Raw genomic sequence first — 13,060 nt, 5'->3', positions numbered from 1 at the left:
TTTTTTGTTATTGTTTGCATTTGTTTGTGCATATTTATATTATTTAATTCATGAAAATACAAAAATACATTGCATTTTCATTTAGGATTTGTTTTTACATTTTTAGAATTAACCAGTAATTATTTGTTTTATAGAAATTCGAAAATCACAAAAATAGCTCATTTTTACATTTTTTGTCTTTTAATTCTTAGCTTATTGATTTTTCTCTTTTAATTTAGAATTAAGTATTGTTTATAATTTTTATAATTATCTAATTAGTTTAATTTCACATTTTTTGATAACCTAGAATTTTAATTTTTGAATTTTTAATTAAAGAAAAGAAAAAGAAAAGATAAGAAAAAGAATTTGAAGAAAAGATTTAATTGGATATTAAGCTAGTTCTTGTACCCAAAATAGGCCCAAATTTTCCTACCTAGCCCAAATACATTTGAACCCGTTAGCCCAAAACCCATACCCCTCTTATTAAAACCTAGACTTACACCTATACAGGGAGAAGATTAGGCCACACAAAGATTAGAGGGATGACACCCCTTTCTCTTTCAAGATCAGAAACGGCGCATCTGATTTGGTTAAGCTTTTCTCTATTTTCATAAAAAAACCAAGAATCTGATCCACTCCCTAAAACAAAACCTAGCAGTCACCTTACAAACCCCTTCTTCTCAAAAAACCAATTCCATACTTTCATTTTTCTCGGCTCCCTTCCTTTTCTCTGAATCTTTCATTATTTTCTTCTTCAATGGGCTCTCTATTCATGTTGCCGTCTCTGACTTCGATCAATCTGAGAACGATGGTGAAGTAGCTGAGCGACCCCATTTTTTGAAGACCATAAACTCACTGGAAATGACGCAACTTAAGGAAGCCAAATTTCGAAAGCCGCTGAGCTCTGAGAGTGAAATCCAATTCAAATGATGATTTTTTTTACCCACTATTGTTGATAGTACTGCCCTTGCCAGCCTTTTCAAACGTGCTGGAAAAAGTCGAAATGGTTGAGTCGGCTTTAAAGGCAATTTAGAACTCGAGACTGAATCTGTTCGTTGATTTCTGCTGATTGAATCGGCTGTTTGGTGGCTGAACTCAGGCCTTTATTTTGGTTCATTTCTTCTGCTGCTGTACTCCCTTTTAGGTATGTACTGAAATTCCATCTTCTTCCAGATGTGTGCTAATACAAGAAACATCCTTTAGTATCACGTTTTCAAAAAAGAGGGTGAAAAGATACAAGTTGAAATCTGGCAGTTAGCATAAATGGTGTAAAGTGATCATATTGTTGTAGTTGATTGTACAATAAGCTGAGTGTTTTAAATTCAATTCTAAATTAGCCTTGTATTACCCTGTTTCAAATTCATGTGGTTGTACGTAAAAGTTAATACATTATGTTTGTTCAATGCTTTAAAAGAATGTGAGCAATTTAATCGAATTAAATGCACTTAATTCCACAACTGTGCGTTTCTCTTTTCCATAATCAATGCCTAAGTCTTACACTTTGTCTATAACAACCTCCTTAATTCGTGACCCTCACAAAGTTAAAAACGCGTAGTTGCTTTAGGCGCGTAATTTAAAATTATCCTCTTAAATTCGGATGTGCATTTCATGTGACCCAAATTCAAGTCTTAACAACGTTAAATAAAATATGTCGCGGATCGCGGGTACATTTCATGTGGCGCAATCCAAAAACGTATTTTGTATAATGTTGAAATTTTCCTGAAAATAAATTAAAAGTGGTTTAAAGTGTAAATGCACATAAGTTTAAAAGTGTTTTAAAATCAAATAATAGGTCAATTATAACAGTTGAGCGACCGTGCTAGAACCACGGAACTCGGGAATGCCTAACACCTTCTCCCGAGTTAACAGAATTTCTTACCCGAATTTCTGTGTTCACGGACTGTAAAACAAAGTCAATCTTTTTCTCGATTCGGGATTTGAACCTGTGACTTGAGACACCATAAATTATCCCAAGTGACGACTCTGAATCTTTAAATAAATAAATCCCGTTTCGATTGTCACTTTAACTGGAAAAAACTCCCTTATACCTCTTCCGGGGTGTATGAAAAAAGGAGGTGTGACAGTCGTCGCCTTGCGGAAAGTCATTCTATTTTCAACTCAGTATCAGTATTACCTAAGGTATTGAGATTTGGCATTAATTGTTACGACGATTCATGCATTGCTATCGCACAGTATTGGTGTAATGGTGGGGTGCTTGTCTATGCATTGAAGTAGTGAATGACTTTGAAGGATGTTTACTCAATGCAAGATTCAGAGATTCAAATTTTTATTTCCGGCGGAGGAGATGCAATCAGGATATGAATGTTCAAGTTTGGTTTGATGGAGTAACGAGACTTGGTATTTTCGAGCGTGGTGGAATTTTCATCTGTGATGTGGTGTCATTGTCCTTGTTGAATACGTTAAGTTTGTCGGTGTTATGGTTTTCTTCAATTCTCCTTTGGGGCAGAGTAGCATATGGGTTCTGTGGTAAGATGACTACACTCCTTGAGAAAAGTTTAGAGTGATTTGGGATTCATGGTGGACAATGACTAGGTTTACGGACTTAATTTGAAATATTGGCTAATATACGGCGGGAGATTGGATACAACAGAAAGGAGTTGCTTGATATGAAGAAAGATACACCATGACTTTGGATTTGAAGTTACTGTTGCACCTTTTAGTAGATGCCAAATGGGGAGTGAACGGGCTTGTACAGTTGGTGAATGGGCACGGACCCGAGATGGTTTATTGGTTTCATAGTAATTGTGCTTGGTGCAACATCGTTGGAAGATTTCGAGGAATTTGGCTAGTCGATAGTGCGAGGTTATGTCAGAGAGGAAGGATGAACCTTGGTGGGTTTCAGAGTTATGCAGTGGTGGCTTCGAGCTAAGTGGGAGAGGCCCATCGCCTACGATTGGATTGCATGGTTATCTACTTGTGAGGTTTCTGGTTATCGGTATATTGATGGATTACTGCGACTAAGGAAAGAGAACATCAGTGGTAATTTGAGCAAAGGAATTGAAGAATGTGTTCTATAATTGGCATCATCGATTCATGTTCAGGCTTTGGGAAGACTCAGGAATTATGCTTCGCGTAGAAATGAGTTGCAAGGAAGGTGATTCAGCCAAGTGCTTCTTTGAGAGGGTGATCATGTGCTAGAGGAGCCTTGCAGTTGATTATATTCGGGACCAAGTCAGAGTGGGTGACTCTCAACAATGGTCCTAGTGGGTTCAAAGGTTGAGGTGTGGTGCCTAAGGGTTTCGAGTCCATAGTATGGTTGAGTATCAAGTTTTTGCAGCGGATTATGATAATAAGCTTGGAATTTTCTGTGTTATCTTCGGTCTGCGGTGTAAATTGAGAGGAACGGGAGAAAATAACTTCAGATTCATAATGGGTGTACCAGTTGAGGATGCGAATACGCGCATAAGGAGGGTATGAGATGGTTCGTGGGAATTGAGACAACGTGGTCTCATGAAATAAGGTCACTCAGAATGAGTGCAGATTTGGGTTTGTGATGTTTTGAATGGGGCTATTATTATTCCTAAGTCAAGCCCAAAGTAAATTGGAAGAAGTAAAATCAGTCAGCAATGGTTGAATTGGTATAATGGTGGCAACGATTAGTTCCTTCAGCGTGTTAAGTTATACACATGGTTGCAGTAATACGTGCAAGGTTGACGGTCGCCATGATTGATTTTATTTGGAGGCTTTCGAGTGTTATGGCCTATTATGTGCAGATGGATCCCGGAAGAGTTATGGTGGTTTAAACCACTACTTGAGGTTGGTATTTTCTGCGGTTACGAGAATTTAGTCACGGTTTGCAATGGTTCTCTTGAAATGAGTTAAGTAAAAGGCTTCTATACGATGAAGTGTTTAACCTATTAATGGTTCAGGAGTTATAATGAAATTCTTATACTCTTGCGCATTGTCATGATTAAGAGCCGTAAGTAGCGTGTGATTTGGAAGTTGAGAATCAAGGTTGCGGTTCGGTGTTGACAAGGAGGTCACGTGCTCAGTTGAGCAGGAAAAGAATTTAGATCTTTAGAGTAAGCTGGTATTATCTTTAGCATCACATGAGATTAGTGTCATGAGTAAGAGGTTTTGTGTATTGACTTGCGGATCCTTGATTAGCTTTGCAGCATTTGTATGGCCGGTGGTATAGATGTGCAGACTTGTTACCTGGTGCAGAAGGCCATGAGAGCATATCCCACGGAAAGATTGTATAAGTGTGACGTGTAGTCACTTAATTGATTAAGGATTTAAACCAAGTATGGAGATTGTGGTACTATTGCTAATTGAGAATTTATGCCTGAAGGGCGCTCGATTCATTTGGTTGTGGACTGTGGAAGGTTGTTCCATATTTGACGGTTGTTCTTGTGTGTTAAAAGGGAGGTTATTATGGACCCTTGAAAGGCTATTAGCCTGCAGTGCAATCAGAATCGGCTTGAGGTCCGTGGATGGATCTAATTATGAATATGGGCTCTATATCAGGCCGGATGTGTTCATTTCAGCATAACGCTCCTTATGGAGGGCTATTCGAACGTTGGATGATACTTCATCGTCAGCTTTTTCATGTAATACTATATTGTGCCGTGTGAGTTGTGAAACGGCTTGATAAATTTCATGTGTTGAGGTTCTACGTAGCAATGGTGCTATGTGAGCAGGATGGATCTCAAGATTCAGATCATACATTGCACCTTAGTCGTGCATTAGTTTTGTAGCGTATGACGCTGTCGGTCACCCTAGGAATTTGCATTATACACTCCGCGTGCTCGTGGTTAATATTCGGGTACTTTGCAGGTATGATAATTCTAGCTCGGTAAGTAATTCCTTATAGATTATTATGTATGAATCAGGTGGCACACTGCCATGGATATGTTGTTTGGATCGGGTTGCACGCCGCAACTGTATGATGTTGAATATAGTTTCCTATATCTTTTCATGAGTGTTTGCTTCCCATTTTCTGAGGAAGGTTCATAACACCTTCAGTCATCTAAATTAGTTACGTGGGTTGAGTAGTTCTTTCCATAGTTCGTTTCCCTATGTATCACATTCGAGTTGTAGCTTATTGGCACGTTATGGCATCATATGAGAATTTTGGTAGCGTTTGAGGTGGCTTATTGCCTGGGCAGCTTATACTGGGTGAGACGAGATTATTGGACCTGAGATTAGTGCGGTCAGATTTATATGAAGTATATTAAAGAGCAAATATAGTTATTTGGTTCATAATGAGGAAATGGTTCTTGTCAGGAGGAGAAGCTCAATGAATTATTGACTCGGCAGTTGGTTATGAATTTTTACGCATCTCTTCCGTCGTGGCGGTATTGTAGGAGTGGGAACATGATTTATATATGTCATGAGATGCATTGGGAGCATCAGATTCGTGAAATTTCGGCTATTGTTATCAGAGGATATTATTATGGTCATGTAAGTTATGCAATGTTTAGTGTGGATTCAGCAAAAGTATGCAATCATGTATTGGTATATCGCATAGAGATTGATACAATGTTTGTATGTTGAAAGTAGGCCTGGGGGAAAATTCTGGATGTTGGAATTTGGCTCTAAAGCTAATTTGACTAAACAAAAGGGGAATCTTCAGATTTGCTCAAGCAAATGTGCTCAACTGAGTTGTGGTAGCACGTGTATGTGCATGAGGTGTTAAACAGTGATTTAAGACAACTCCAGTGCAGTTCTTAGCACGTTCGAGGGTGAACGTACGTATAAGTGGGAGAGAATGTAATGACCCGACCGGTCGTTTTGAGCTCTAGCGCGTTGTTCGGTAGTTTGAGGCCATGAGTAGCTTCATTTCAGGCATTATGACTTGCACGCATGGTCGAAATTTAATTTCGGAAAGTTCGGAGTTGATTTGGAAAGAAAATTCTCATTTCAGAAGTTTAAGTTAAAAGAATTGACAAAGGTTTGCGTTTTGAGTAAACGACCTCGGAATCGGGATTTGAAGGTTCCAACAGGTTCGCATGATAATTTTGGACTTGGGCGTATGTCCGGATCGGGTTTTGGATGACCCGTGAGCGTTTTAGCGCATATTGTGTAAGTTGGCATTTTGGAAGAATTTCATAAATTTGGGTTGCAGTGCATTTCAAGGTTCGTATGGTGATTCTGATATTGGGAGCACGTCCGGAAGTGGATTCAGAGGTCCGTAGGTCATTTTGAAGACATTTGGCGAAAGTTAGAAATTTGAAAGTTTTTGACAAGTTTGACCGGAAGTGGACCTTTTGATATCAGGATCGGATTCCAATTCCGAAAGTTGGAGTAGGTCCGTAATGTCTAATGTGACTTGTGTGCAAAACTTGAGGTCAATCGGACGTGGTTTGATAGGTTTCGACATTGAATGTAGAAGTTTGAAGTTCTAAAGTTCATTAAGCTTGAATTGGGGTGCGATTCATGATTTCGATGTTGTTTGATATTATTTGAGGCATGTCCGTATTATGTTATGAGACTGGTTTGTGTGATTAGACGGGGCCCTAGGGGCTGTCGCGCCCCCTTTTTCCTCCGTGGAGAAAGTCCGGGTTCCGATGTTCATGGGGGTAATAACTCATTTCCTTTGGGGAATTAGGTATTTGAAGAGTCTCCACCTAATGGATTATGGTGCGTTAGGGCACCTAGAGCGATTAACTCTTGGATTGGTTTGCATTACCAAAGATTTAGGGCAAGGGCTCGAAATAACCTTGAAGGGAAGGTGTTAGGCACTCCTCTCGGTCCACAACGATGGGTCCCGACCAAACTTATACTTATGAACTAGTCCATTAAGTAATAAATAGTTTTAAACACATAATTACAAATAAGAGCAGGTTTCGGACATTACATGCCTCAAATAATGAGACAAAGGAAGGGCTTAAACAAATTGTATACACATGGAGAGTAAAAGAATTTGGGAAGGAGGGGTCCTAGGTTGGTTAGCCTATAGGATCACCTCACACAATGTTTGGTAAACACTCCTCAATAAGGGGCTACACATGACATTAACGAGTAGTCATCATATCCATATCTACCCTTCCCACCCCTTAGCGGTTATTAAGCGAATGTTATTTTGCGATCTCTATGCGTGTTGTTACCCGTCCCTTCTTAATGGTCCTGGAGGAAATTAGGACCTCTACCTATAGGCAGTTCTAGATAGACCCCTAAGGTTTAAAGGGAAAAATACTATGGCGACAAGCAAGAACACATAGGACTTTAGCAAATAAAAGTAGGAAGGAGCAAATAAGAGGCTCAGGTTTACCTCCGCAGATAATGCATGTAAACATCACGACTCAAACACAAACAAGGGCAGTATTATTAAACAGGATCCTAAGACATGATGTCTAGGTGAGTATTAGAACACAAGAGACATGCATATTTATATTTTTTTAAACTTAGAAGCAGGGGTCTAATTAGTTTGCCTACTGATTTTAAGCTTGTTAACCATTAAGCAGTAAACACAAAGAGGCATTTTCTAGTTTTATAAGAAATTTGATTACCTAAGGCTTGCCTAGGCTTGGGATAATGCGCAATTGTTATCAGAAATATTAAAACAGGGTAGGAGATATTTTACCTAAAGCATGATGTTCTAAGTTTTAAAAGATATAGAATTATTACCAATTTTACTTAAACAGGACAATTAGACGTGAGATCCTAAATATGGTATCTAATATGCACATATAAGGTTCAGAATGGTTTATATGCAAAATTCCTAAAGCAGGATTTCTAAATACACAGTAGGTTACAACATGATTTCAAAATATGCATAAGTAACAGTTTATTTTAATGTTGTCGTTTATCCTAGAAACAACATTTCTAAGTGATAATAAGGATGTCAAAATGAGATGCTGAAGACAGTATACATGAAACCTAGGAGAATCGTATCTAATGCATGATATGCTTTGCATGTATTGGTCCTAAACATGAATTCTAATGCACATATAGAAAAATATAAACTTAAAACATGTTTTCTACCCTTTGATAACATGTATAGCTACCCCCCTTTTTTTCACTAGCTAGCCCCAATATTCGTTTACAAAGAATATTACAAACCAACATTGAATGAATTACATTAATAGATAAAGAAAAATAAGAAGTTACACTATAGGGAGCCTGCAAGTAGGCCCAGATTTCCAAAACCTCAACTGCTCAGATTGTTTCATATCCTTTCTCAATATCCGGGTGTGTCAGAGTTCCCTAAGGACCTCAAGGGATCCCGGGCAATGCTCATATCCAGATTTCACAACGATATTTGAGTAAGTGCAGTGTGAAAGGACCAGCTCTAATGCATCGGAGTTCAGAGGGATCTCATAGGGATCCCTAAGCAGTCACACATTAGAGGGGCAGAACTAAGGGATCTAAGAATAGAGTGAGAGTGCTTGACATAGTTTTGGAAAAAAGTTTAAGTAAGAAAACAATTTGAAAAGAGACTTGAAAATAGTTTTGTAAAACAATAGAGGAGTTATTCAATAAGACAATTTTGAAAAGAGTATGGCAATCAACAAACAACAGACCAACCTCAGAACCAAAATAGGTTCAACATCACACATAGAACAAAGAACCAAGACAAATTTAGCACCACAAGCCTTCACACAGAGGTAAATGGGAATTGGGGACAGGTAAAACACATAATGGTAAACACATAGCAGGCAGAAGTCTTTGGAATTGGTATAGATATGCTCAGAAACACTAATTAGACATAGTCACAGAATCAGCAATGCTTAAGGGGTTCAGTATAGGATCAACATAATTTAAAATCAATCCCAGAATCATACAAGTTTAGGAGTGCAGACTACTTTACAAGGAGATTCATACCAGAAAACAGATAGAGCAAGATCACATGGAGACAGACTACATAGAGGGGGGTAACATGTTCACACTGATCCTAAGAAAGGGGAGTACATAATATGCTAATAATATAAACATATCAACTACAGGTTTCACAACAAAACCATAAGTAAAAGCAGACTAGAAACAAGATGAATTGAAGTAATAAAATGACCATATTGTTTTTGGAACTTGAATTGAAATCAGAACATACCAGTAAAGAAGGTAGTAAACCCAAAGTGAGGAGCAAGAGAGTAGAGTAACCAGCCTTGGCTTGCAGCCGGCTGGCTTAGAACAATAGCAAGTAACCAGAGAAAAGAGAGCATAAGAGAGTTTTTGTGTGAGAGAGAGTTTTTGAACCAATGTGTTCATGTCTTTGTGCTAATGAAAGAGCAAGGTACTTATAGTTTGAAAACAAGTAGAAAAAAGGCAAGAATCATAGTTCAGCAGTAATTATGGAACTATGTACTAATTAGAATCAAATTAGTATAAGTACTTCCTTTAATTAAGGAGTTAAATTTAAATGGTAACAGACAAATACTAAATAAGGAAGGAAATCACATAAGGCTGAATATAACAAATAAGGAAATATTTTCACTATAGTACAAGTACACAACATGTAATAGAGACTAGATTCAGCAGATTCTAATCAAGAAAAATACTTAAGAATCAGTTGACAGCATGCTCGACCATAGATTAAGGTAAGAAAATATATTTTAAAGGTTAAAATCAGTAGAGAATATCACAAGAAATTGGTGAAGGGTCAGTCACAGAGATTCAAAGTTTCAAAAATATCAAATAGTACTGATTTAGGAGAAATTGACACAAATTTATGAGAACAAGCGGAATAAACACATAATAGGCAAGAATCAGAAACCCTAATAAGCCAAATAGGGTAAAATCACACAAAATTAGGGATTCACATAGAGCATAACATGATTTAATAGAATAAACATGGCATAGGCAGAAGAAGAAAAACTCAGATACACTAATGAACAAAATAGGGTAAAACCACAGAGAATCATAAGGCTCATGAGAAACAAGCACATATACAGATTAAGCGAACATATTGTCACAAAAAAGACTCAGAATCCAGGATTAAAACCAAGAAACTTAGGGTTTTCAGCATAATAACTCAGATAAAAAGAGAAAACTCAAATAAACGTTTAAACATAGTGAAAACCATAGATTAATACTAAAATCAAAAGGAGAAGCCATTTTTAAAAAGGGTTAAGAAACCCTGGTTTGAAGATGAAGAGCCATTTTAGAAAAATCGGAAAATCTTTAAGGAAAACAGCAAAATAACTCGGAATATACCTAGATCTATTACAGATCTAAGAAATCAAGAGCTAATAGTTAGGGTTTAGAGAGATAACCCAAAGAGGAAGAGAATCGGCCTAGAAACCACAGGTTCTAGCCGGAGATGGCAGGATCTTACTCAGACAGGCCAAGATTGGCCTGAGAATGACATGAAAAACCATGGGGGTGAGTTGAACCACCTCTGGTTCCTTTGAGGACCTCAAGGTAGTAGTAACCCGACATAGGAAGGAGCCATGGGGGCTGGGATAGTGGTGAGACCCCCATAGTTACCAACAAGTCAATGGCCGGTGAGAGCTTTAGGTTTTAACAGAGAGAATTTGAGAGGCGAGGGGAGAGTGTAACAACAGAGTGAAAGAGAGAAATGAGGGGGAAGGGGGGGGGGTAGTCTTTTAGGTTAATTATGGTATGGGAAGATCTGGATCGTTGATTAAAATTGATCAACGGTACATATTAGACAAGGGATTGGACCGGGTAGGATAAGGTATTGGGCATGGGGTATTTGGTCAGTTTTAATTGGGTTGGTGTCTGATTTAATTAGGCTATAATTGAAGTGAAAGTTGCTATTTGTTAAATACAAAATGTAAATTAATTAAAACAGTTTACAAAAATAGCTGTTAATTATAAAAATGAATTTCATGCGTAGAAAATAATTTAAAATGCTTATTTAGTATTTAAAAAATACATATGATTAATTTCTGGATGAAAATTGTACGAAATCATATGATTGGGCTATAATTGCAAAGTTATTGCAATTATAGCTAAAAGATGCCAATTTGTCTAATTATGAAATAATTTGGACCAAAAATAATACATTACATCAAGAAATGCTTTTGAAATCATTTGTGAGGTAATTTTGTAATTATTTCTTGGAAATAAAATGCTAGATAAATTAATAAAAATATAGGAAAATTGTGGCAAAATATCAATTGCTAATCAATGCATGATTTTGAAGGCATATATGCAATTTGAAATATTTTTTGGGAAAAATTGGGTATCAACAGCTGCCCCTCTTTACCCGAAAAGGATGAAAGAGTTTGTTGGGTAAAGATATGATGACCAATTTTGACCGAGCGAAACAGTTCAAGAGATTAGGTCGCACCCTGGATTAGCCTCATGCAGGTATGGAGGCAAGGATTAGCCTCATGCAAATATGGAGGCAGGGATTAGCCTCATGCAGATATCGAGGTAGGGATTAGCCTCATGCAAATATGGAGTCAAGGATTAGCCTCATACAGGTATGGAGGCAAGGATTAGCCTCATGCAAATAGGGAGGCAGGGATTAGCCTCTTGCAAATATGGAGGCAAGGATTAGCCTCATTCAGGTATGGAGGCAAGGATTAGCCTCATGCAGGTATGAAGGCATGGATTAGCCTCATGAAAATAGGGAGGCATGGATTAGCCTCATGCAAGTATGGAGGCATGGATTAGCCTCATGCAAGTATGGAGGCATGAATTAGCCTCATGCAGGTATGGAGGCAGGGATTAGCCTCATGCAAGTATGGAGGCAGGAATTAACCTCATGCAAGGAGCTAGTAGCAAATAAGAGTAGTGTATGTCTTAGCTGGAGATACATTTGGTGTATGATGTCCTGATTCATAGCGAATTTGTTACGTGTATGTATTTGCAGATGTTATTGCCATGTCAGATATTCCTGCGTTCAAAGAAAAATTTTAAGTTTTGTGGGGGTGGGGGAGGTTGGTTCGTGCTTCATCTGCCGGCCTTGCTTTGCTCCACCCTGAAAGCCCCTTTCAAGTTCCCCTAGGTAACACTTGACTGTTATGAAAATAGAGTTTTTCGAAAAATACGCAATTGTTGATAAAAAAAGAGTTATTTCAGAAATATATTGATACACGATTGTTTGTGGATAATAGGCCTTGCTGAACCTTCTTCCGAATTTTGATAATCCTTCTCAAAATTTTGCCCCAGTTTCTTAATTGATTACTGACCGTCTGACACATGTTGGCATTGGCTGGACTTGCTCCACAATTTTGAGGGCCCTCCTCAAAATTCTGACCCAGTTTCTGATCTTGGGGAAATGAAAATTTTATTATGATATGACCGAACCCATAAGGCTGCCTTCGTATCCCCTCTTAAACGAGAATCGGGTCTAGCATAGTTCAATTACATCAGATGAGAAAAATGTGAATAATCTAAGTATAGTATCTCTTGACTGCGTCTGAATTGATTGGTTTTGGCCAGATTTCTCCATCCATTTCTGCAACTATGAGTGCTCCTCCTGTCAGCACCCTGTGAACCATGTACGGACCTTGCCAGTTGGGAGAGAATTTCCCTTTGGCTTCATCTTGATGTGGGAAGATCTTCTTCAACACCAACTGACCTGGTGCGAATTGCTGCGGTTTGACCCTTTTGTTGAAAGCTCTAGACATTTTGTTCTGATAAAGTTGGCCATGACATACTGCGTTCATCCTTTTTCCATCGATGAGGGCCAATTGTTCATAGCGACTTCTTAACCACTCTGCTTCGCTGAATTCAGCTTCCTGTATGATTCTTAAAGAAGAAATCTCTACCTCGGCTGGAATGATGGCCTCATGTACTATAAACTAACATGCAGGGAGTTGCCCCGGTTGATGTGCGAATTGTAGTGCGGTATCCCAATAAAGCAAAAGGTAGCTTTTTGTGCCACTGTTTGTGATTCTCTACCATCTTCCTTAGTATCTTCTTGATGTTTTTGCTGGCGACTTCTATGGCTCCATTCATCTGAGGTCTGTAGGCTATAGAATTCTTGTGCTTGATTTTGAAAGTTTCACACATAGCTTTCATCAGATCATTGTTGAGATTGGCAGCACTATCAGTAGCAATGGATTCAAGAACATCGAATCGGCAAATAATTTGATCTTTGACAAAATCTGCGATGACTTGGTTACAGCTTTGTAAGATGCAGCCTCCACCCATTTTATGAAGTAATCAATGGCTACCAGAATAAACTTGTTCCCATTTGAAG

General features: G+C 38.2%; 1 long non-coding RNA gene across 1 annotated transcript in view; it reads left to right on the top strand.

Moving 5' to 3' along the window:
* Positions 1 to 424: 424 nt before the first annotated feature.
* The window catches only part of LOC104231757 (uncharacterized), a 37,907-nt gene continuing 25,271 nt past the window's right edge, over positions 425 to 13,060 (top strand). The window contains exon 1 of the long non-coding RNA XR_712172.2: positions 425 to 1,123. This is a non-coding gene — a long non-coding RNA (uncharacterized lncRNA). The remainder of the gene's footprint in view (positions 1,124 to 13,060) is intronic.

Source organism: Nicotiana sylvestris, chromosome 1, assembly GCF_000393655.2.
Source record: "Nicotiana sylvestris chromosome 1, ASM39365v2, whole genome shotgun sequence".
NCBI lineage: Eukaryota > Viridiplantae > Streptophyta > Magnoliopsida > Solanales > Solanaceae > Nicotiana > Nicotiana sylvestris.
The sequence above is the reverse complement of the archived record's forward strand: the minus strand, read 5'-3'. Positions and strand labels throughout refer to the sequence as shown.